General features: G+C 50.3%; 1 protein-coding gene and 1 long non-coding RNA gene across 21 annotated transcripts in view; both read right to left on the minus strand.

Moving 5' to 3' along the window:
• MBNL3 (muscleblind like splicing regulator 3) overlaps positions 1–24,320 on the minus strand; it is a 100,683-nt gene that overhangs the window by 70,131 nt on the left and 6,232 nt on the right. The window lies entirely within an intron of this gene.
• Positions 504–16,911, minus strand: LOC310880728. The gene is made up of 2 exons (XR_014571868.1): positions 4,815–16,911; positions 504–3,096 (listed from the first exon to the last, which is right to left on the minus strand). It is a non-coding gene; the product is annotated as an uncharacterized lncRNA (long non-coding RNA).

Consider the following 24,320-nt stretch of genomic DNA (forward strand, 5'->3'; position numbering starts at 1 on the left):
TCAGACCAAGCCAGCCTGGATGGGTAAATACCTTGTTTCACTGCAGCAATAAACTTTGCTCTTCAGCCAGCAAAACTCTATTTTTTTTTTTTCCTATGGCTTTTTCCTCAAAGAACTAAATTCATCTGACAGCACAAATGACACCGTCACTCTTCAGCCCTTGCACCTATAGATGACTCTGTAACCTTGGCGTTTCACTGCACTCTGACGGGTGCAGAGAAGCTTAGTGCACCACTCCTGCCTCCTTGGGTAAGCCGGGGTGGTGAAACCCCTCCTTCAGACTGAAGCGACATGATTTCAGCGACAAAAAATATCTTCCAAATAAACGACGTGTTCCTGGAAATACTGCACGGCAAAGAGAAACAGGAACAATAAAAATAGCACGTTGAACTATTTTGCTCTGAAAGAGAAACAAAGGCCTTCAGAACACTGCTACCATCCAACGGGATTTACACATACCCATAGAAAGCCAAGCCTGAGCATCTTCCCCAGTTTTCTTTCTCCTCCACTTTCACAGCAGGAATAAAGAAGGACATGGGAAGCTGCATCTTGTTCTTCAGGGGAACCAAAAGGGCACAGCCAAAGACGAGATTTTGCTGGGGAGTGCCGCACTGGCACGTTTATTGGCAGTCACGCATGACAAAAGGTAAGCCACGTTTGTAGGGAGCTTTCACAGTCAGTGAGGGGAAAAACAAAAAATCGTGTATCTTCATTCAGGACCTACCGAGCCAGGAACACGATGACATTAGTTCAGTTGTCTGATATGAAAGAAATTCAGCTTGAGCCTCACAAGAGCCCATGGCAAGTGAGGCACTGCCACGACTGGATCACAGAGCAGCTCTGCTTCTCTTGGGACTGGTTCACAAGTGCAACTGGCAAGGCTGTACCACCAAAATAATCCCCGTAAGAACAAGGCACGGATCCTCCACTACTGAAGTCCAGATTAGCAGGGCTCTTACCCTACATCACATAAAAATCAGCAGCATTCAAGTTGCTGTAGACTCAAATTCCTGTGCCAGTGCCAGCAGCGTGTAGGCAGCGGGCTGGGTGCCCTCCCCAGGCCCGCACACCCCGTGTGCTAGGAGCAGAGGGATCGGCTTCCCAACAGCTCCTGCTCCTTGCCTCTGCACTTCACGGGCTGCGGGATACAGTCTGAAGAAGGTCCATGTATTTTCTGCCACCTGCAAGAGGTATTTTTTGCTTTCAAATAAGAAAATATTCTGTTTATCGCTCTGGCTCTTATACTTTAAAGCAAACACTTTAGGAGCTCAGTAGACACTTTGAATATTTCCTTTGCGAACAGTCTGTACCTGGACACTTTCTCCCTCAGGGAACAGTTTACTTAATTTACGGTAGACCTTCGTAGCTAGTAAAAAAAGAGAAAAAAAAAAAGACTTTTTTTCCTTCTCCCAGTTAAACAGAAAGAGCAGATTCTCTACTGTGGCCACGCATGGAAAGTTTCCGTTCGAGGCCTAATGGCAGACGTTGGGGGCCATGAATCACCAAGGCTCACGCTGTGTGCCCAAGAGCCAGCTTCAGCCCTCATTGCTGTCTGTTCACAAAAGGCCAGACAAACCCAGAAACCACACACACAAATAAAACACCCCCAGCGCTGCTGCAACGCAAAAGCCTCACTGACAGGATACAACCCAACGACAGAAGTGGCTGTGCACGACAGCCGGATGCTTGGGCGTGTAAATACCACACTCCGAGAGCCGCTAACAGCTCAGCCCTGTTGCCCCACACTCGCTCACGTCTACGGCTTGGAGTAACTTTACAGAGCGTGGGTTACCAAGTCACGACCTCTATGGAAAGAGCAGCACAAGGAAGATCCTCCCGTTCCTCAGCGGCTGCAGTTGCACGTATCGCATCCCGTGTCTTGGAAAGCTCGCCAAGAAGCACCTCGCTAAAGGATTTATGGCACCCCAGAAGACAGACGTGGTGCTCTGCAGGGACAACTGTGCTTTGTGCTGGTGTCCTCGGGAAAATGGATCATCCATCACCCGCCCCTGGATGCTACACGCTGCTCATAATGGCTCTGGCATGACCTAGGCTGACCTAGGCACTTCTCTTACTGGGAGAAGGACAAAAAGACATCAGATAAAATAAAGCACTGTGAGGGAGGGAAGTGCTTCAGTGCAGAGAAAAATATAAATAAACTTTGGGAACTTTATCCTCCATTACACACATGCAATTCTTCACATTAAAAACCTGCAGCAAACAATCACAGGAAAAATAATTGCCAAATCTAATGAAACATCTGGGGGAAAAAAATTGTTTCTGGAATCTATCATTCTTCCCTGCGGCGCTCCTACTCCCCCAGCCACCTGAAATCCTCATAATCCGTTTTTCTTCATCACCAACCTCCACCACCTTCTGTCCAGTTCAAGTTCAAAGAACACCTCTCCCCTTCGCTCCTGCAGGACTAGCTCTTCTCCAAAATGCTTCCAAAGGCTTACAGCTATTTGCCGCTATCTGCTGGGAAATTCTAAGACAAAAAGGTATTACAAACGTATTGCAGTTTAAGGATCTTTTTTGTTTATTTGTTTGCCTCTGAACAAAGCGAGAGAAGCTACTATAGCGGACCCGCACGTGTGCCTAGCAGAACAAATGCCTTTCCATAGGGTGTTTCAGGGCCGCATGCGGTACAGCGGTGCAAAGGAAACTTCTCCCTGCTTTGCTGAATAGCTTTACTGTTAGAATTAGCAACCCCACCACCACAGTCATCTTTGTTCTTGCGGGTTTTTGATTCCCTCCGATCAGCTTATTTGGGACCAGCTGGAGGACAGGACCGTGGTGCTTTCTGCTACGAGTGATGGAGACGGCCTGCACCCCGAGGTGAGGTACAGGTGTTCCCCAGGGATGCTCTGCTGTGCAGGCAGTGAAGCGGGAGCGTTGCTCAAGCATCGTTCCAGCACATGGGAGGCAGCTTCCTGGGACCAAGGGCCAGGGAGTACGTTAGAGCGAGGTGGTTAACCCACAAGCAGCATTTCCTCTGTTGCACAGAAAACAGCCGTGATGCTGCTGTGAGCTGGTGCTAAAATCCCCTCCACTGCCAGCACTGCTAGGAAGGGGTTAGGACCACAATTATACCATCTGCAAACACAAAAAAAGAAAGTGGAAAAAAAAAAAAGTTGGCAGGGATCTCTGGAGGTCAGCTAATCCACAGCCCAGCTCAAAGCACAGCCAGCTTCAGAGGTAGATGCTTCCATCTCCAAGCACAAAGAGAGATGTCGCACACAAAAGAGAGCTCAATTGAGTCAAACAGATTTACAGAGGAGACAGGAAAGGCCAAGGCTCATTAAGGCTTGTTCCCCACCACGTAATCATAAGAAATAGGATCAAGCAGATGTATCCCACAATCTATCTGATTATCCTGCTCAGTGCTCAAGAAACCCCCAAGGTCCTTGCCAATCAGCTAAGTGTCCGCGCGTGTTGGGGCAGGCCGACAGGGACACGGCCGACGGGAAGGAATCCCTTTACTGAATCGCCCTTTGTGGGATCCTGCTGGCAACAGTGACCTCCGAGCCCTTCCTAAGCTTCGAGCACGGCCGCAGCCCTTGAGCCAGACAATGTATGCCACGAAAGTGCAGAAGTACTGAAATACGAGGCCGGTTCGGTCATTCGGAGCGCTGCACAGGCGGCCTTGAGCTTCAGGAAGGCGGCAGCCTTACTGCACGGGGCAGGCTCGGCAGGTCTGGCGCTCCACGGGTGCCTCTGCCCACGTGCACGGCCTCGCGCCTAAAACATTCCCACTGCACGGCCCCGCTGCTCCCCTCCGACCCGGGGGACGGCCTGCTGGGTGCCAGCACTGCACCCCCCGGCACAGCCCCCGCGTCTCCTCCCCAGGCTCAGAGCCGACGGCCCACTGCAGAGGACGGCCACGGGGAACGACGACTTGCACACCTGCAACACGGAGGGGCGGCGGGTCTTGCAGGAGTGAGGCGAAACCTCCTCGCAAGAAAGAGCTGAGGAAAAACGCTGCAGGGTCAGCACAGTCCTGCCTACGGCCAGCCCGCTCTGGACTTGCCAATTATGCCAAGCCTGGTGCTCCGGGAGACGGATTTTCTCCGAGAGGCAAGCCATTGCCTCCAGGGGAATAACAGGGAGGCAGTTCCCTTCCAGGTCTCAGTGCTGCACCTCCTCAAAGTAAATGTGCTCCCCCCCCACATAGATTCACACAGTAACGCGTTAGCCGTGCCCTACCTGGTGAAAACAGGTCTGCAGAGAGAGGACACAGCCACTTGGACAGCGGTTTGAATTCTCCCAGCTGGAGGAATTCGCAGAAAACAAAAAATAGTTTTTCTTTCGACATTCTTTGTACTGAGCGCTTGGATAAGCCGTAAGTAACCTGGCAGTGAACCAGTTTGGTACAAACACAGAGCACCAGAACACAATGCAGTCATCACAAAGCCATTGCTCTGGGCCAGACAGTAATTTTCCCCTTCGCACAGGGCAGGCCTCCAAAGTCTTTATGCTACTACATTCAAGTCCATCCGAATTACACGATGCGTTATAAAATGAGGAGCCATGCGCAATACTGACCGTACCTGTCACTTCTGAGCTACGCAGAAGGGCACAAAGCATACAAAGGTACTGAAGAATCATTTGTGAAATGATTCGGGACCCAGGAAAAGGAAAGCCTTGAATTATTCCTCAACTCGAACCTGTAACAGCATCTTCAGGTAGCAAATCAAATATGCAATGACAGAAGGAAATGGAAAGAGAGGCAACAGAAGCATCCAAGATAATTAGAATAATTTCTTTCAGGATTAAAAAAAAAACATAGAGGAAACCAGGAAAAGCAAACGTACCGACAGCTAAGAGCTTACTTTCCACTTCCACGTGCTAGCGAAAATCTGGAGCAGCCTCGTCCCAAAGCCCCAGAGGCATTATTTTCACACCTGCTGTTGTCACAGGAAAGGTGCTCCAGTCTGCAAGTGCCAGACTCTGGAGACAGAGCCCCAAACCCCACCCCAGCCGTGGGTGCCAGCAGTGACACCGGGCAAGTTGCTCAATCTCCCTGCAAATGGAGGCTGCTACTTCCTTATCCCCGCCACGACGTTTGGCACGTGAAACCCAGGAACAGCAACTGGGCATTAAGAAATGCCTGCGGTAAGGGCTGTGTAAGTACTAGATGAAGCGATCGCTCGGACCCCGTGGCCATTACAGCGTGAAACAGGATATAGAAAGGGAGGAGGGGAAAGCACGCACACACACCTGCCCCATTAATCCAGCAGGCTGCAACAGGATGAAAGGCATGTCCAACAGCTCCAGTCTTGCTTGCACAGCAATAAACACTCTGCTGGCATGGCAGGGAAGCACTGCTGCAGCACACGTGGGGGGAAGAGCCAAGCCGAGAGGCACGTGGAAGGTTTAGGTGCCAGTTCTGGAAGTGTACTTCTGGCATCCAGTGCCACCTGCTCGGCTAGGCTCCAGGGGCTGCCCGCCTGGTGTTCCCATGGGACAGGGAATGGTTGGGGGTCTGCACAGAGGGGAGCCGACAGAGCTAAGCCCTGAAAAAAGGCAAGGAGAAGTCAAAGCCACCCTTGAGGCGCTTTCCAAGCTGTTCAGAATTAGCGCGTTGGCCTCTCTTGCCTTCCACACACCCCAAAATCTATTATTCATTGCTCTTCATCTCACTGCCAGGTAGATGAATCAACTTTCCAGTGACTGAACATCCTCCCTTGTCTCTAAGATGCCTGAGTCACGGACTTCAGCTGAAGTCCTCAAACCTTCAGTTATCTCACCTTCCTGCGTCCACACCGTGATGGCCCCCAGCTTCTCCCCCATGGAAGGCTTGGTGACCTGAATTACTTCCAGTTTCCCACGTAGCACCTGCGGCATTCTTTTCTTCCAGAAAACATCTGACTCCATACGAAACCACTGAATCAGAACCGGGAGGTGGGCTCCGGCTAGCCAGGGTCTGTGTCCAGATGAGTGGTGCCTTCTGCCTGCCCCGTCCTTCCTGCCAGCACCCCGCAGCCCCCAGCTACTTCGGGTCAGCAGCAATGCAGACACACAAGCACCCACCCCCTGCTTTGTTTGGTGCCTGTCTGCTGACTTTAAAAGCAGCAGACGAAAACTAAACAGGGATATATTCCCCCAAGCCCTGAGCACGCGCTCAGAACCTCCATCAGTGCATTTATTGCCTTCCCCTAAGAGAAGGAGCTTGGGTGATGGCAGAGGGAAGAGGGGATAGATGGCAAGAGGAGTCTTTGTTTTAATTGGCTGCTGTTAAGAACATTAGAAGGGTGTTTGAAGGAGAATGATTACGGGCAGAGTGCAGAGGAGGTAATCAAAGGTGTCCGACAAACTGAATTTATGATGTGGCTTAGCAATCCATCACCTGGTTATCATTCCTACGTACATGCACGTACATAAGCCTCAAAAATATACTTAGCTCAGGGGTCTGGAGAAAAAAAAGCCTCTTTTCTTGCAAGCCCAGGTAGAGCCACTCTGCTCCTTATAACATTACAGAAGCTATTTATTTCAAATGGGGGAGGCAAATCAGTTCAGATCTAAAGGACAAAAATTGTTTTAAATTCTTCTAAGTGTGAAGATAACTTTGTTTACAAAATGCATACAAGGGAACATATGCATACAGCACAAACTCGGCTGTGGAAATTTGGCTCCCTGCAGTTCCCTGTGATATAGCTGCATTTTTTCCAGAGGAAGTCAACTGGTCTTGTTTGTTTTCACCACTCATAGAGGAGTTCAATGAAATTTTCTATTGGGAAAGTCTAATGAGGTCACAACAACAGACCAGGGTAACTAGGAAGGAATGTCCTTGCATTTTATTTTTAGAATAAGGATAAAGGTGGGGCTTTGCAAGAGACAGGGGACGGGCCTGTTTTAGGGCACACGGCCAGGCTGGAACACTTGGTCCTGGGAGGCTGGGGGGTGTTGAGTTTGTTTGTTTTTGCAACAGCAAAGCTCTTACTGAAATCAGCAGCAAGAGAGCAGGAGAGTCCGACGTGGAGAAGAGCAGCGTGATGCCTGCCACAGGGATCGATCGCAGCCGAGCAGCTCTTAGCCACACGAGCAGAGAACGCCCTCCCCTCCTGGCCACGTTTCCTTTTCTTTGCTGCAAAGACGAGTACTTTCAGTAGCTCCAGTGAACCTGAGACCTCTACTTCTGCACGTTAAGGGGAATCCAAGTCACAGCAGGACAAGCGTTGCGGAGAAAAGCAAGAGCAAGAAAAGCACGACATGGCAGAGCAGAGGGGCGCAGTGCACCAACACGCCGCCAGCAGAGCATCCCGCACCGCGGCAGGGAACGGAATTTGGTCTATTGTTAAGAGTTAAGGCTGGGTGTCAAAACGCAGCGAGACAGCCTCAGGGAGAGACGAGCCAGAATGAGACCGAAAATGAAAAGGAAGAAACAAAACTAAAAAGAACCAAGGTGGAGCGGGAAGTGGCTTGACTGGGATAAACAGGTAAGGAGGAAAAAGGGTGCATTCAAGAGCAAGCAGGCCACGGTCTGTTTCCTGGCACTGGCTAATCTGATCGGCACGGAGATACAAGAAACAGAGGCTTAAATAGCTCATGGGAGCAGATCTTCAGCAGGGGAGGGCCGTCATCACTCGGCAATTAACTCCGTCACAGGCTCTGCCCCACGGAGCACGGAGTTATTCAGCGCGGCTCTGCCCCTAAACCCAAAGCAGGGACCTGACCCTGCCGAGCACAGCCAACGCAGAACAAAGGAGAACAAGATTAAGCGCCTCTGTAAGGGTTAACAGACAATAGAGAACAAGCTGTTCCACGCGCTCAGGTCAGGAAAAACAGGACTGGGACTTGACACGGGCACAGCGCACGCATCGCTGCTGCCCTGCCTGGATCACCGGAGCCCAAGCGGAGGAGCTCTGCCCGCCAGGAACAGCGCCCTGAGGGTCCTCACCCTCAAACGAGCACAGACAGGGCTAACCCAGGGGGCTGTCTGGTAGGGGTACGGTTTGGGGAGAATTGGGGCTTTCAAGAACGGGCTCCAAGCAACCGGAGGCCGGCATCTCTGCTCTGCTCCTTGACGTTGTCTCTAGGGAAGGAATAAGGGACGGCAAAGCGTGCGGGACGTGGGGCAAAGCACCCCCTCACCCCTCCTGTGCTGCCCAGAGCTGCTGGTCTCCTGCTCGTACCGAAGACAGACGTAGGTGGAAGAATCCAGCAGGCTGGAACCAGAATCACAGGAACAACCCAGGGAGGGCAAGAAACTGCTCTTTGATGGGCAGTCACGGGAGGCTGCACTTGTCTTCCAGCACGCAAGTCCTCCAACACGGTGTCTCTGAGCAGTACGTTGCCCGCAAGCCTTTCTGCTCCTGCCTGCAAGCAGGTGCAGGCAGAGAGGGAACATCCCCCTGAGCAGCACGCTCTGCCCAGCTGAATCTGGGGAGCCTCTCTAGCATTACAAAGGGCACAGTCAGGTCAGCGGCAGGACAGGTATACGAGCAGCAGCGTTGTACGCACAGCACAGGGCACAGCGAGGAGTCAGACCGCAAGAAAAACACCCCAGGTTCACACCAAGGCTCCGCTTAACCCCAGCTCCTTCCTGCCCCGACAGGGACCGCAACACCTCCCCACCCTCCCACAGGGCAGGTTGCTTTTTTCCTCGTGGCAGAACCTTTGGCCCCAAACTCCAGTCCTCACCGCGGCAGGGACAGCACGGGACAGCGCAGCTCAGAGCGCCCCCGAGGATGGGGGCAGACAGGGCAGGAGGAACGGCCCTCCTTCCCCCTGGAGCCCAGCAGCCACCCGCAAAGAGTTACAAGGCACTCACACGCGATCTCCTGGCATGATCCTCACCCAGCCACCCACTATTTTTAACTCGGAGGATTTCCTGAGCCTGCTGTGGTTGGCCCGCTCGGTATTCCCCAACCAGCTCCCCATTTGGTGCTTGTCCGGTCTCCCCAACACTTGTGCAAGCTTTGTACACCCACGGCCTCTCGGCAAGGACCTCAAGAGCTCCTCTGTGAAGGACGAAGATCAAACTCCTCGGGAGCCTTTGGCCACAGTCACGCTTCGATCTCCCTGCTCCCCCCGTACTTTTATGATATGCTGCAGGCTGAGCACCAGTCTCTTCTCGGAGACTTCTCTTTTTAGGGACTTCCAGTTAAAGTCTGCGTATGACAGTTTGTACAGCTTATTTTTCTCTTAGATAAAGAGGAGTGGCAGGGTGACACAGAGCAATCTCGAGATGAAATGTCACAATTTCCAGCCATTTGGGGACGCTCCCTGCAGCAAGTCTCATTTGCAACGTCAGATCTGGGAGCAAGCTTGCAATTAAAAAAAAAATAATTAGGAGTGACCTTGAAAACAAGGGCTACGATATAACCAACCCTCCTTCAGGATTTGTTAATAAAGAACCTCTTCCGTGGGCTACAGCACAAGGGCACTTTTTCCAAAGACCATGTCACCTCTGCCCAGTTATGCCATAGTGGAAATTTTAGGGACCTTTACACAAAGGCACCGGGAGAGCGTTCCCCCGCAGACACCTCCCTGCCCACTCTTCACCCTCCACTCTTCAAGGAGCAGGGTAGGGTAAGCTCCAGCCTTGCCAAGTCCACGGGTAAGGCAGGGCTTGCAATTAAGCAATAATGATCGCAATCACAAGGCATTTCCAAGGGACTGATGACCGGCTGGGTGGGGTTACTTTACAATCCATTAACCTAATCAGCATTTAAACCTCCAGAACTACACAGCAGAGGCTGCCACCGGGATTATAAAACAAAATGAGAACATACTCTCGAAACATGCGTCTTTCAAGGCTTTGGAGAGCCTTACAGCTACGTCTTCACAGATAATCACATCACAGGTACAGGACAAGGTTAGGAAATAAATGCCCAGGGCTAATGAGCGAGTTCATTCATCTTATCTAGCACAGAAGTGTTTTCCCCCTCCATCTCATGGTGATGTTACCTTGACAGGTACAGAGCCCAGAGCAAATTCTGCGTCTGTCCTATATTCTGAATTATCCCTTTAGGGATTAGAGCAAAGATACATATTTGGGGAATGGGTACTGTGGTGCTTCCTACAGCCTCCCGCGTGGTTTGCAGCATCGGAAAATTAAGCTGACTGGAAGAGCAAAGCCTGATGCTGCCCCACAAAGCAGGACTTGTTTGGTACCATTACTCACAGGCCAGTTAAACTATGAAGCAGCTACTCCACACCCTTTCCTACATATTTACAGACTATAGGGCAAGGGGAAAAAAGGCATACATTTCAAAGCAGCATCCTGGAAATACCACGTGTCCTCGGACACCCCATACATCCCCCTGGATGTAGAGCTGAGCCTAACTTTACCTCTCCTTAACTGCTACTCTGCGAGCTCCCAAAGCATTGATCATACGCCTCTGCTCTTATCGACTAGCTGGGATATCACTGAAACGTGGTGCTGGTTGGTAACTTAATATTTTTTTCCCCCTCTCTCCTCGGAAGACTTTTACATGGGATAGTCCCTGCTGGGGTGGGTTTTGACATGCTGCCCTCGCTTCTCTGAAGGCTGGCCTGCCAACACGAGGACCTCAGGCATGGACATCCATGCACATGGATGGATCGAGTACAAGGGACCTACCAGGACAAAGCCGGCCTGATGTTGAGCACTGCAGCAGGGACTTTGCAGCTTTCCCCATCGCCCTCCTCTTTTTGTGATTTTAGTTGCTAGTTTAGTGCATTCCCCACTCGCCACACCATTTCTGCCCAGTCAGGGGCTCTGCTTGCAGATAGGTGGGCTCTTTTTGTCTGGATCTTTCTTCTGCCAGCATCCTCTAAGTATCATTCCCTTAACACCTGATTTAATATTGCAACCCCTTTAATTATACACAATGGAGATTTTATTGGAAATCTGATTATTCTTTCAAAGTCTGAGCATTTCATCCCAGCCTCAGAATTGATCTATTGACTGCTTTCAAATCCCCCATTTTAATTTAACATTTAACACTTTATACCCACATTAATTACACTCCCCGTGATCACTATTAACAAACACCATCTCCGACCCTCTCCCGATATCCCTCAGGAACAGCCCTGGGCAGACCTCGCTCCGACAAAACTCGCGAGAGGGATTTGTTCTTGAACGCGGGCACTTATGGCACTGATCTCTTCAGTGGGTGAGGACGAGAAAGAAAAACCCACGGCGCCGAGTAAGCAGCGAGAATCTGCGCTAGCAGATAGCCGCAAAGCTGGGCGAAACACCGACTCAGTTCAGCAGGGGAAGCGACTGCCAGCCCACGCGGAGCTGAGCAGGTGCAGACCCCACGCCGGCGGCGGCGCGGGCGCTGGCCAGGCCCCAGGACACGCCGAGCGGAGGCTCCGGCCAGCTCAGGGGCCATATGTCCCACCCCCGTCTCGGCTGGAGAGGGACCAGGCTCTGATGTGGGGAGCCACCATTTATAGGCTCCGTGGTGACTCCTGCCCACGCGGGATAGCAGGTGAGCCGTACTTGGCCGGGTTCGGAGCTGCACGCAAGAACTGGAGCACGGGAGATGCCGACAGGGAAGTCGGGGAAAACGAAGCTTTGCCAGCTCAGGATCTCCCGGCACGCAGCGTGCACCGTGCCAGCCTGCAGGTCGAGGTCCCTCTGCTTGCCTCACCGCCGCACAACGTGGAGTGCAAGGCGCTCCTCTGAGGCGCCGTGCCGTCCTGCCCCTGAGGAGCCAAGAACACAATCTTTCTGCAGGGAGCTTACCAGGAGGCTGGACAGTCCAAGCCCAGACCCAGCTCCAGAGAAGCAGACACCTAGATTTGTGAGTAAATAAAACCCCCCAAAAAAATAAATCATTTTCACAGAGCAATAACGCCACCCTCCTCCACACTAGCATTTTCCTATCAATCCTCCTTGTTACTACTTTGCGTGCCTGCAACAGAGCAGAGCTCTTGTTAGAAGACACAAACCGCGTGGACTAATTAAGGAAGACACCCACCACACTGCCTTTATATCCAGCCACCGCCAGGTCTCTAAGAGAAGGTGGCTGCTATAAGGCACTGGGAAAGCTCAGCTCAGGCAGGACGGTACCAGATTCCTTCTCCAGACCACAGAAAAAAAAAAACCTCAAAGAGCTTGCGGGGAGTCAGGTGCTCTTTTTACCCTGTCCACAATGCACTCGTGTTTCTACGTTGCAAATGGAGGTGGAGTAAGAAGATCGCATCCCCAGTGCTGCAGGAAACAAGAATATTTGTCCGTGAATAATTTCTCCAGCATATTAAGCACAAGTCATTCTTATGCAAAGGCTGCCCTGTACAGCTGCCAAGGTCAGTAAGACCTTGCTTTATTTGCTGCATAAGGGCTGGCTGCGCAAGTTTTACCTTGTACATATATTTCCATGCCTTCTCATCTTAGATTTCCCTGCTGCTAGTGCCTATGCATCTTGCTGTCTGTTCAGTAGGTCATGCTACCATCTCTGGCTGCTGCTGATGACTACCCAATATCCAATCCTCCAGTACAGTCAAAATTCCAGCAAGCCATTTTGTACGGTATGTTTAATTCAAAGACACCAAGGACAATATTGCATAACAATTTTCAAGGAAAACGTGCTCCACAGCTTTTGCTAACAACATCAATATGCTTCTATTTTCAGGGGGTCTTGACCCGTTATCCAGTCACACAGCCAGCACTGTTCACATCCTAGTATCTACATACAGACGATTTTTTGTGCAGGGATTTCATTCAACCAAGAGGCACTGCCCGCAAACACAAGCTCTGGATTACGACACCAGTGAGCGCACATCTCTGTAAGCAGCCAACTATGTGCGCTTACCGAGCAGCCTGAATCTAAATATTCAGAGGGTGGCGAGACACTGGCACAGGCTGCCCAGAGAAGCTGTGGACGCCCCATGCCAGAGGTGTTCAAGGTTGGACGAGGCCCTGGGCAACCTGACCGAGTGGGTGGCATCCCCGCCCATGGCAGGGGGTCCGAACTGAATGGGCTTTAAAGGTCCTTTCCAAGCCGAGCCATCCTATGACGATTCTATGAAAAAGATGCCAGGGTCTGAAAATAGGGCCCTATGCTTTATAAAGTGCAGGCACTGTTTCTTTTTTCTCCCCCAGAAAATTGCCAACAGTTATACCCAGACTAAGGACCCTTCCCCCTGCCCCAGTTTACTAAATGCTCTGACACTGCAGGGGCAACAGACAAACTTTCATATTTACACAAAGAAAAATAATATTTTGAGCTTGTATACCCTTGTGGTATTATGAAGGACTCGAACATCAAGAAACTGTAATCCAAGCTTTAGTCCCTTTGCAGAAGAGAGATAAGTGCCCTGCCTGAGGTCAGTGGTTGCGTAGGAAAACTTGCCAACAGCCTGTCCTGTTCAGGAAGCACGCTGCCCTGCCCCATCCTCTCTATGGGCTAGACCTGTACAAATGGGGAGATGGCAAGCGAAAGTGTCCCCTACACCCCCTGACCTGCCAGGAGAAGTGCAGCACAGCGCCTAGTGACAGCACTTCTTCACTCTGCTGGCCTATTGCAGGTTGCACCTCACCACGCCTGATGTCCCACGGCAGCATCCGGTGTGGAGCTCTTGCTTATCAGCATCTGATGCAAACAGGCTTCCAGGCTGAGAGGAGATCTGGTCCAGCAAGAACAGGAAGCCAGGGCTCAGGATGAGTGCTCACACATCCCTCCTGAGCCCAGAAACCAAGCGCTGCATGTTCACGCTGAGGGCTACGTGCTCCTCAGGGTAAAAACCCTCTCCCCTTTTATTCTGCAGCAGACCGATCTTGGTACGAACCCACAGCCACCGCCGTAACACGAATCATCACTCAAGCTTAACACACACACACACTGGTGCCAGAAGTTTCTCAGTCGGAGATCAGCAGCATCATAATGAGGCTGTACAGAGGGGTTAAGAAGCACGGCTGAAAAGGGATGCAAACATATGGACTTTAGGCTCTGAGCAAGCACACTGCCATACGTGCAGCTCAAAAGGTTAGCGTCACTTGCGAGCAAGAACTGCCTGGCTGAATGTACTGCCTTTGTTAAACCGAGAACAGCTACATGATAGAGTGGGCTAATTAACTGCATTTTACTTTTGGGGACCCAGGCTTAAATCCTGGCTCTTGTCACAGCTGAAAATGAATTTAGGGACTACAATGAGAGCTGAGATCATTTATTTTCCACAAAATCATCAAACAATTGCCGCTCTCCTGACAGAGAGGCCCAGAACTCTATGCAAGGGTATTAGGGCTTGCGCTGTTATTTCCCCAAGTGTAAAAGTTATCAACGGGCTGATGTGAACAGTTACCACAACTATCGGTGCCATTTAGCTGGGCTGAGCGCCTGAACAGGAGGAGCACTGCCATGCAACGCTGGGGACACTTCATGGTGCAATGCCGTGCAGATGGCAAGTTCTATAGAGAGTATTATTTGGCAGGACTTTATATTAAATTTTCATACCAATTCATATACCCCTTAAATTAAGAGGGGCAAAACACGGCCCTGGTGTAACTCTAGCTACTTCACTGGAAAACCACCAGGTCTGATCTAATTTCCCCACTTCCTCCCAGCCAAAGGCCACTCGGAGTTGGTAGGGAAGTCAGTACTTTCCCCATCAAGTAATTCTCTATTTTTATCTTGCTAAGAACGGTTTTCATTTAGAAACTTCATTTAGAAACTTTAGAAACTCCTGCTTCAGGGAGAAACCAAGAACCCTTTTCCTCCCAGATTCTTACTACATAAATTTTCATCTAATCAAATAAGCCATTTTTCCATGACGATTTCTTTCAGTGGAAGAGTCAGGACACTGGACCAGTCCCTGAATGCTTCCAATCAAATAAACGTGAATACCTGGGGAGCTGCGGTCAGGCTGTACCAGTGTCCCCAGCGAGAAAATCCGAGCCCTCCTATGGCGTCAGGCTAGAGGCCAGCCCAGGCAGCTCAGGCACAGCCACTGGAGCTGGGAAGCTGAGGGCAGCTGGACACCTCTTTCACAAGGTTGGCAGCAGACTGCAGACCTCCCTAAACACACTCAAAGCCTGCTTGAGCCCCAGTTCCCTCCTGGCTCACTGTCCCCTCCTAGGAAAGCGCTGAAAAGACCGATTAATTGCGTTACTGACTGTGGCGGCAGCACCAAGCTCCTTCACTGAGTTGGCAGTATGTCATTTCACCTCTCCATGCTTCAGTTCACCTACCCCAAATGACGGCGATCCTCTGCATTAAACCCTTTGGAAAGCAGAATGTTCGAAACATAAGTTAAGCAGCAGCTAGTGACAGTGAACCACAGTTTGGAAAAAATATGATGCCCTATTAAAGCACAAGGGTTATTGCTCCAGAAGTGCTATTGCCTTCTTTCCTCCCCTCTTAGCAAAGAAACAGTCTCCAGCATCCTCAGCAGCCAGCACAACTGAGGGTGGGCAGGAAGATGCAACAGAGGTCAAAAGGAACAGAAATATTTTCTGAAGCAGCCTCTGGCACATAACACTCAGCAACGCAGCCCGGCTCAGCAATACAGCACCTTTCATCTGCACCCAGCAAAAGGCCCAGGCGTTTAACCCTTTAGCAGAACAAAGCAAGGGGTGGGTGCCATCTTTGCCACGGGGTTTTAGAGCAAGCCAAAGGTTTGCGAGGGAGGCTTTCCTTGAACAGGAGAAGGAGAAAGCTCAAGTCAGACTTCTATCCACAGACTCACAGACTTGGAGGAAAGGGATGAAGCAGGAAACATTTGTGAACCAGGGAAGAAGGGAGCAGCAGCCACAGCTCTCCGGAGGCTCACAAAGAAACCAGGCGACCAGGAGCTCCCAGCTCTCAGACAGGGCAAGAGTCCCAAGGCCAAGCCAAATTCTGCAAGTAAGGGCTACGCATCTCCCCCCGCCGTTATCTTTAAATCCTCTTTACTCTGTGGAGCTATTCTCCACCCTCCTTTGCTTTTAATCAGGCCTGACCTACAGATGTCAGCCTCATTTCGGCTAAGTCAACACAACTGCTGCATCTAGGATGCTGTTACAGGAAAAACCTTACTTACGCTTTTGGCTGGATTCCAGAGTCTACTTCTTGGTCTAGACCTGACCTCGTTCCTTTTCTGCAAGCCTAATCCTTTACCTTAAGGGCACAGCGAACACACAGGGACTCCAACGTGGGCCTGTCTCTGCTCAGTCTCCCCTTCAGCCTGCAGAGCCACGAGACTCTTGATCACGCTGCACAAGTGCTGATGTTTATTGACAAAAGGCTCCCTCAGAACCTCACGTTCTTTAAAAGCACACATGCATTCAGGAGACAGAAAGCAAACGGGAAACACGGGCTTTACGTTCTGCAAGGTAAATCCCCACCCTAGCACTTGCACGACAGGACACGAACCTTCAATTAACAGCCCCAAAAAAGCTACCTCAAATGCAGCCCTGGCCTCACACAGAAGGATCTGCTACATCCAGCTTCTTCTAAAGGTTTTTCATCCTTCAGCAAAGAGACGTCAATACGGTACATTCATTTAGCACAAAGGACTTCAGCCAGCTACCATGTCACCCTGTAACAGTACCTCACCAAGCCCAGCCCAGCTACTCGCTGCAATAGTGCTTACAAATTAAGAGCTAGCTCATGGCTCTTGCACCACCTCGCATTCGGCACGTTCCTTTCCGTCCCCACACCGCGCAGCCAACACGCAGGAGGTGCAGGCCAGAGGCAGACGGACAGTAGCTTGCCCCGTCTTGCCCAGACACATCATACGAGCAGGGTATTTGCCTTGGATCCTGTGGGGAACAATGGGAGCACAGGCACAGTCCCAGCTGCGCAGCACAAAGTCATGCTCCAAGCCCAGAACACAGAGGCTCCTGCTGACACCGCTGACACTCCTCCCCGCCATGCTGCCATCCACCCAAACACCTTTCTTCTGGTTCGGGCCCCAGCCCTGCCTCTCCTTCCTACCCCTCTCCTCCATCTATCCCTTCACACAAGCTCCCTGTCTTCACTCTCAAAGCTAACTATCCCCCCCCCCCCTCAAAATCCTGACTCTCACCCACCTCATCTCCCTACTTTTTCAGTTTGCCATCAAATGTCTTGTGCCTTGGGAGCCTTCACCTGCAGAGACCTGCAAAATCTCCTTTACCACACACCTCTGACAGCCTCCAACTTGCTGGGACCCCCATGCCTCTTGCCTGGACACCCAGCCCTCGGGCGCTGGCTCCCTGGAGCCCTCTGCCTTCTTATCCCACACCGAGCCCGGCCTGGTTTTGTGCTCCGTCCACCTCGTGACCAGAAAACCTCGGCCCCAGCGGCATATCAACAGCAGCAGTGGAAATATCAACCTGTGAATGAGATATTAGCAACTAATCTCTTATCAGCTTATTTGAGAAGGCAGCCAGCTAACAACAACAACAAAAAAAAAAACCAAAAAAAACCTCACACCAACCTTCAGGCAACACCACAGGTGTTTCTTGGTTCTCAAAGACATTTGCATGGTGTTTCCTACAAAAGTTTGTGGGGGGATGATCAAAACCCCAAATATTAGTGTCTGACCTGGTACTGAGCTCATGTTCGGTGCCCAGGAGCGCAGCCTTGCACTAGATGCACAGGAGCTGTAAACAAAACCCCACTGAGCCTAGGAGGAGCCTCCCGATCAAATTCTGAGCTCTACAGCATTCCTCAAACACGTGCTGCAAGAAAGCCTCCACACAGACTCACCTTTCATATCACAGGAGTAGGTGGGGAAAGGAGAGAAAAACAGATTAAAAACAAGATGCGGGCCAGGTCCTCAGAAAACAAGAATCAGAGATGCTCCCTCAGTTTACACGACAGATTCCAGCCAAATGTGCTTTTTAAGTCCTTTCGCAAAATATTTTAACCCGCCTTTATGTCTGCAACGATTGCAAGCTAGGTAGTGTTTTTCCAGGGAAATTATTTATTCAGCTTTAGTGACTAACCTGAATTTTCAGATCATTTCAAAAGAAAAATCGGAGCATTTCTTCACAAAAGGCAAGCAGTGTTAGGTTTTTCTCTCACTTGTTTTTCTCTTCTCCTCTACCTCTCAGCTGAAACTACGCTTCAAGGCCAAGTATCTCTACCTTTCATCTAATAAATAAACAAACTATATATTTCTTAGCAAAAATGCTCTTCCCTATGCCTCTATGCCAGAAAATGGGAGTTTTTTCAGCTCATCACTGAAGCCAAAGACTCTTTACCAGTTTACCTAAAGTGGAATAAAATCCTTTTCTTTTTTAATTGAGTTTTCAGTTTAGCCACCTACTTGAAAAAACAACAGCTAGTCTTACATTTCTGGCTGCAGCCTTACAACCTGGAATTAGCTGAACACAAAGTTCAAAGTGTGGGATTACCACCGGCTTGGCATTAGCGAAGCACCCTATGAAAAACATCCACAGAAAGCAGAGACAGTCAAAAGCAAATTACAGGGTCAGTGAAAGCGGCCACACTATTGTATGAACCACGCTAATGTTCCTTCCCAGACTAAAGAACAAAAACCAGCAGCACAAAGCTCAAATTAAATAAAATTAAGGCTCTAATCTGAGTCCATCCTATTAAGGCACAGCTCCAAAAGGCACAGACTCACCCCAGAGGCATTTCTGGCACCCGGGTGAGGCTCTCCCGCTAAGGGAAGCTCAGGTGGCACATGCCCACCTTCACCAAGGCTCCTGCGGAGCGCTCGCCACGGGGGAAGCAATGCCCACGCAGCAGGTCTGGTTGAAGGCAAGGAGACCGCTCCATTTCATCACGAGTAAGCTCTAATTCTGGAAGGCAGAGAACAGATGTACATTTTCTTGTATGGAGATGCCCTCTACTCAACCCAGCCTAAGACCTTCACTTACGTGAGGCTGCGATTAGGGGATTCAGGTCATGAGCAAGCAGATCTCACACTTTAATTCTCTCACTTGCCTGAATCTCCCAGATGAACAACAACATCACATTACCGCAGAAATCTAAGCAAACTTGCGTGCGCAGGGATGACTGCCAGTCTCTCCCTCAGAAAAGGGAGATGCATGAAGACAAGCATGATAACCTCCCACCCAAAGGTATTCGATGCTGCTGCTCCGCTCTCCCAACACTAAAAGCTCAATCTTTGCAAACAACAATCTTAAAGCCAATCTCGCCTCTTTGTCACCACAATCTATCTAACATTACTGCATCAAGTACATCAGCAGCGTTGCATTTATATTTCTCCTTCGGTACATCTCCCAGGAAGGTGTACACCAGCAAACGCAGCAGACCGTATCCCCTCTTGCTCTCCAAGCTCAGCAAGCCTCCTCCCGAGATCACCCTGCTGAGAAGCGCTTTGGAAACAGACAGGTTTAGGATGAGACTAAACGCAGCCACGTACCTGAGATCCAGTCACAGCCCCAGTTCCGTCCTCCTGCAGACATCGTGCAGGACCAGGCCCTTGCTAAGTGATCTGGGACTGCAGTAGCACGTTCCTAGCTGCACTGCTATCTTTTTTTTTTTTGGTGGCAGCTTTCACTACCTGCAGATGCTGTCCAAAAATATAGAAGAGTAATTTGTGCTCTTGGGAGCTCATAGTCTAAAGGCAGAGGTCAGGAGAAACTCTGTTCTTATTAACGCAGTTCTGGGGAAGCAGCGGGGTGGGGCCAGTCAACACTGAGTGCTTCTCACCAGCAGATTACAGCTAATAACAAAGATTATTGACATCAAATGAATTTAAACGCATTCTTCTGCCATTCAGAATATTACTGTTTGTTGTTTTTTTTTTTAAACCTTCCTCCCAGTCTTGCTCCTATCTGTAGTCAGCTTTGCTTTCTGCCTATCACAAAGATGTTATATTTGGACTACAATCACTGTAATGGACTTCTCCCCCTCAGCAGTTTTGTCGTACTAGGAGTCTTAAAAAAAAAAAAGCATTTGTAGTGTTAGTTTAACAAGCATCCTATCTTTCCATTTTTTTTTTTATTTTTTTATTTTTGGTAATTGCTGCATAACTCCGTGAGTAAGTTCTGCAGTTCTAATGGCTTTCTTCCCTCTCACCAGGCAATGGGGAAGTCTCACCAGCACGGCGTTACTCAGGCAGAACAAGCGAGTGCCAGCGCCACAGCCACGGTCCAGCCCGGGGCTCTGCTGGGGAGGGGGAGCCGGCAGCACTCAGCACCATCCGCAGGCACCAGAGACAAAGGGCACCAACAGAGCGTCTGCTACCGGTGACCACACCGAGGTTTTGAACTCGGGTGGCTTCAATGAACGTTCACATTCAACCCGGGGACGCCTCTCCGTGCCGCCCCTCTAAACGAAAGGCTTCCCGCATGCGCTCACATCTCTGTTTCACTGTAGGAAAGGCAACTCCGTGGCAGCCAAGCTGCCAGTCCCTGCCTGCCAGCCCCAAAGCAGGAGCACTTGGTGGGGCCGCGGCTGCTGCCCGCAGGGCCAGTCTCCATGATTCAGCCCCCACGTTTGCTCACCCGGTCCCCACAGTGGCAACGCATTTCCAAGCCTTCAGTGCAGGCACCTGTGTGCAGTTTTTTTTTTTTTGTGGTGAATTCCAGCAGCACGCGATCAGCCCAACTCAACTGTCCAGTCCTTTTGTTTCAGAAAGGGAGTTACCACTGGTAAAAGGCACCTGCCTTCGCTCACAGGCTCATGCAACAGCTGTATTAAGCACTACTCTTAATAACTGGTATGTAACTACAACAGTTAGCATTTTATTGAATTTGAAAAAAAAAACAAAACACAGCACCTTGCAAAAGGCTGTCACTGAGCAGCTCGGCCCCACCTGCGCAGACGCTCTCCTGCAGGCCTGGGCAGCCTCCAGCTCCGATTTCACCACTTCCAGCTGACCCAAGCACAGGCAGCCATCGGCCTGGGCAGTTCTGCCCTCCCACGGGGCCCCAGGGCTCCTTCCTGCCCTCCCTCCTGGCCAGGACAAACATTTATGAGACCAAGCACAAGGCAGAGGAATGAGGACTGCAACAGAGGAAAGAGACTGTACCTTTCAGTGCTAAAACCCCTCTGAAGGGCATGAAACAGCAGGTTCCATTCCATGCGGAGCCCATGGGTACTCGAGCAGCCTTGGCAATGCTTCTCTCATGCAGCTTCCACAATTCCCCCACATACACAACTTCCACACAAGTTTGATTCTCTCTTTACCTGCACCTGGAAGTCATCTATATCAGAGCCACAAGAGGAATTGGGTGTAGACCCTATGATAAGGGTAAATCCCACAGCATTTTGCAACCAAATGCTCTGTTGCCAGATACTGCGTCCTCCAGGTTGGCTGAGCAGGTGGAGATGCTCCAAGACCTGGGGGAGAAACTGCTTCTAATGTAAGCTGGTATGCAAAATAGTGTAGTCACCCACCCGAGGGAATCTGGGACAGACTCTACAGCTGTGCTGAATTTACAAATCTGGTATCACTATAGGGGTGAGATGGTGGCACCATACAGTAAATAAGTAAATCTATTGTCAGATACACCAGAAACTTCCCTGTATGTTACGGATTGATCTCAGGGTCTTTTCAGAAGTATAACCTTCCACCTAACGTAGGACACATAATGAATTTGACTTTCAGCAGCAGCATTCCAACCTTGAGATCCAAGCATCAGCTATCAAATGTGTCACGTTATGACACAGCCACCAGAGCTGGAAAGTCCCCAGCCCAGCTCTGGTCAGCTTCATTTACATGGCCTGCAGCGTTGCTTCCTCAAGCCCCACACGAAAGGTGCTGCTGCATCAGCCAGAGCACGTCAGAGCCCACGGGAGCTGTTACCACGGCCATGCACAAGGAAGGGCGCAGGGGCTCTTGCACAAAGCACTTTACTCAGCAATTAGCCACGCGAAATTTGCAGGTGGAGGACTTGGTCTGGGGAACAAACCGAGGTCGAGCGAGGACCTAGGGCTGAGGTGTTCGGTTCCGGACCCCAGAATCAAATGCAGCAACTACAAGGCAGGGGGGCAGCGCCATAACCCGGGAAGCCTGTCCGAGGGCACGAAGGCACCTGCATGCTCTGGGTTCCTCAGGGGTATGGTGCAGGCATCTGCAAACTTTGGGGGAAAGAGGACAGACAGTTACCTCTTAGTGCTACCGTGTAACCCTGCTAACAGCTCCATGCTACTGTTTCTTTTTTTGTACAAAAATAACTTCACCAAAGGGTATCTAAAGATATAAGGGGAGCTGCTTATTTTCATTTGTTTAAGAACGTGTGTTAAAAGGACGCCGCTTCCCTTCCCTTCCCCACCAGTTTTGGGCTTGGAGGCCCGTGGTAGCGCCTCGCACCCCGCAGGGTGATCCCGGACCCAGCGCTCTGGAGCGCAATGCCCAGCAGCAGCGCCACAGCACGTGCCACACTCGGGCTCTCAGGGGTCCTCAGGGGTTTTCTTTTGGGGACGGGTTTCCCCACCGGGAAGCCACGCACACGCAGCAGCTCGGCGCCTCAGCCACCACGAGAACAAGACCCGCCTGCCCTCCGCGAGGCGCACGCACCCCGCTAGGCACCGCGGCCCTGCGCCCCGAGAACCTTCCTCCGGGAGGAACATTTCACAGACGTTATTAACGAGTTCAGCCCCAATTAGCCCTGGCAGCGTATCCCCTGGCAAGCAGGGAGTGCGGGACTGGGCTGAGCTGTCCCCGCCAGGCTGCGGAGGGGCCAGCGACAGCCGCCAGGCCTGCTGCCTGCCTCCCTCCCCACCGCCAGCTCCGGAGCGCGGCCTTCCCGCGGCTGCAAAGGCTTTCCAAAACACGGCAAGGAGAAAAAAAAAAAAAAAAGCTTTCTGCTTTCCCTGAAAAGCAGGTCCATGCAATAAGAGAGGTACCAATAAAGATTTCACCATCCAAATTAAAAGTCAGGGCGGCAATAAAGAGCCCCCGAAATATAAGAAACACGTTGTGCACGGTGTGAAATTTATTGCTGCCTCGCAGAATGAAGCCAAACATCGTAATATGGAAAAACACCGCTACTTTTGACCCAAACAGATTGGGAACAGGAAGTAAAAACAAATCACCCAGCTGCGGCCTCCCCGAGTTCTGAGCAGCAGCAGAGAAACCAGCGTTTCCTGTCAGTGCCTGTCACGACCCACCACTGCCCGCGTCCGCGCGCTGTTTTCCTAGGGCCTGGTCCTAATCCCACCTGAACCACTACCGGTTTGTTGTACAGCTCTCACAGAGAGGATCGGGCCTTCATCGGACAGGAATTGGGGCGCAAACCTCACGGGGCCAGCGCCTGGTTGCGGGCGTCGAGGGCCTTCCGCTGTCCCACGGCCCCGTCTCCATTTTCGGCAGTGAAACTCCTGACTCAGTACAGGCATTTATCAGGAGTCAACTTTGGTTTTACTGCGTTGTCACCAGCAAACCCTGGGAAATTAAGTCAAGCCTCGAACGGCTTAAAGGATAATTGCATTTCTTTTAAACAATAGTTCTGTGTTACTTTTTTTTTTTTTTGAGCTTACGTATATTACATCCTAATTATGTTTTCAAGTTTTCCTCTGCAGGTACAAGAATAACCCAGAAAGACATACAGATGAGCTAATTTTAAAATCATAACTTGAGTCAAGGAGCTGAAGCTTTAAAGAAGTGCCAGATATACCACAGGATCTTCAAGAAAAAAAAAAATATATATATATATATACACAAAACTGATAGTCCAGCACCTCTTTTGTTAAAAATGGTAACTAAATGCCAGAGACATTGACTTAAGCAGAAGAAATGTTGAATAGCACTCATGCAATGCAACAGAAAAGCCATTTACACATACATTACATACTAAACTGCAGCTCAGTCTAATATTTTGATTAAAATTCAGCTTTCCGAAGAAATCTTATAAACACTGCTTTTATCAAGCAGATTTTTACTACAAGATTTTAAAAGACTACATGACAGGTCTAGAACACTTCATGAAGTAGAATAAGAATATTGTTTTGTATTTCTTTGTTTTTAAATTCTTTTTTTTAAATAATCACAACCAGCCAAATTACGGTCATTAACACCACACTGGCTTTGCAGCAGATTTATGCCAGCATAAGTGAAAGCAGAATTTCACCCTCTAACACTTCTGGGCAATACAGACATCTGCAGAAACAAAGAAAAAAGGCACATAAACGTGCACAAACACACATTTTGTCCACTACAATCCACAAGTTTTACATGGACGTGCATTTTGTGCCTTTGCTTTGCAATAAAGTACCCTGAGCGTGCACGCAAGTACGATCTCCCCCACACAGCAATTTCCAGTCCTACCTCATACTCTTTTAAATCTGTCACTTTCGTGTTCCTAAATGCTGCTTCGGCGGAGGGGTTGCATTGTGAGGAAGGAAACTCTCGCCGCACTCCCGTTATCACGCTGCATGAAATTCTCGCTGTACCCAAGAAACCTCCCAGCAAAATCCAAGTTTATCACGCCAAGGAGAGAACAATAAGTGGGAGTCCGAAAAGGCAGTCAGAACTGCCGC

This window comes from Anser anser (genome assembly GCF_964211835.1).
Source record: "Anser anser genome assembly, chromosome: 13".
Taxonomy (NCBI): domain Eukaryota; kingdom Metazoa; phylum Chordata; class Aves; order Anseriformes; family Anatidae; genus Anser; species Anser anser.